The sequence below is a fragment of the Mirounga angustirostris genome, unplaced genomic scaffold (assembly GCF_029215605.1).
Source record: "Mirounga angustirostris isolate CCGP_5_RB_7025 unplaced genomic scaffold, mMirAng1.0.hap1 SCAF_1, whole genome shotgun sequence".
NCBI classification, from domain to species: Eukaryota; Metazoa; Chordata; class Mammalia; order Carnivora; family Phocidae; genus Mirounga; species Mirounga angustirostris.
In genome coordinates, this window is record NW_026991709.1 from 57,558,034 (window position 1) to 57,559,842 (window position 1,809).

The window sequence follows — 1,809 nt, forward strand, 5'->3', positions numbered from 1 at the left end:
ATGGCCAATAAAAAGTACAAGGAAGGAGTCAGAACTGAGAACAATGATCCTATTAATTTGAAGGCGGTGGAGCAGGATGGTTCTGCAGTGCCATTTAAGATGAAGAGGCCCACAGCACTTAGTAAACTAATGAAAGCCTATTGTGAATGACAGTTTGTCAATGAGGCAGATCAGATTCCTATTTGATGAACAACCAACCAATGAAACAGACACTTCTGCACAGTTGGAGATGAAGGATGAAGATATAATTGATGTGATGTGTTCCAGTAGCAGACAGGAGGTGTTTACTAAAAAGGGAACCTGCTACTTCAAAACTCTGTTCCTCCAGACCAAAGAGGACCTTCTCAATTGGAAAACTGCAATTTGCTTCCACCACATCCTGACTATACAGTAGTTTTTCTTGATTCTTTCATTTTTCCCCTTCCTCATTCCTTTATTGCATAAAATGTAACTATGTATGTGCAGAAGCATATTGCATTTTTTTAACTAAATGGACAGTGGTATGTTTTGATTGACATCAAATGGACATGAGATGGGGAAAAATACTGGCTCTGTGAAAACACCCCCTTTCTCCATTCGTGGCATTCAGCTCCTATCTTTATATCTCAGTAAGTTATTTTGCTCTCACTGTTTAACAAAAAAAGAACAGCATAAAGGTCCTTGCATACCTTGTTCAATTGGAGAATTTTTATTTTTTTCATTTGTCATTGTAAAACCAAGGACAATTTTATAACTTTTTTTGTATATAGTTGTTACATGTAGGGCAAACTCTCTTTAAGTAGGTATAAATTACTTTAAAAGAAATGAATCATAGATGGTTTTCCCTTCAAGTGAAATGTCTCGTTATTTAAATAAACTTCTTGTTAAAAATGAAAAATAAGGGGCGCCTGGGTGGCTCAGTCGGTTGGGCGTCTGCCTTCGGCTCAGGTCATGATCTCAGGTTCCTGGGATCGAGCCCCGCATTGGGCTCCCTGTTCCACGGGAAGCCTGCTTCTCCCTCTCCCACTCCCCCTGCATGTGTTCCCTCTCTTGCTGTGTCTCTCTCTGTCAAATAAATAAAATAAAATATTTTTTTAAAAAATGAAAAATAAAAGTCATCACCATACTCAAGGTCACCTGTATTTTTCTGCTATGTTATCTTCGTGGACTTTTACAGCTTTGCACTTTATATATTTAGGTCTATGATTCATTTTGAGTTCACTTTTATGAGAGGGGAAGGTCTGTGTCTAGATTCATTTTATTATGTGTGGATGTAATAAAAGTTCTCCCACTATCAATTGTCAAAAAGACTATCTTTGCTCCATTGTTTTGCCTTTGCTCCTTTGTCAAGAATCAGTTGACTATATTTTGGGGATCTATTTCTAGGCTCTCTATTCTGTTTCATTGATCTCTTTGTCTTCTTTTTCACCAATACCACACTATATTTATTACTGTAGCTTTATAGCAAGTCTTAAAGAGGATAGTGTTTGTCTTCTGACTTTGTTTTCTTCAACATCGTGTTGGTTATTCTGGGTCTTTTGCCAATTAATATAAACTTTAGAATCAGTTCATTGATACCCACAAAATAATTTGTTGAAATTTTGATTGGAATTATGTTGAATCTATACATTGAGTCAAGAATAACTACCATCTAAACAATAATGAGTCTTCCTATCCATGACCACAGGATATCTCCCCATTTAGTTCTTCTTTGATGTCTTTTGTAAGACTTTTATAGTTTTTCCTCATATGGATCTTGCACATATTCTGTTACATTTATTCCTAAGTACTTTCTTTCAGGGGGTAATGACATAAATGTTATTGTGTTTT

The 1,809-nt window shown here is 36.1% G+C and overlaps 1 pseudogene; it reads left to right on the forward strand.

Moving 5' to 3' along the window:
• Positions 1-291, forward strand: LOC123834537 (small ubiquitin-related modifier 2-like; annotated as a pseudogene).
• The last annotated feature ends 1,518 nt before the right edge of the window (positions 292-1,809 follow it).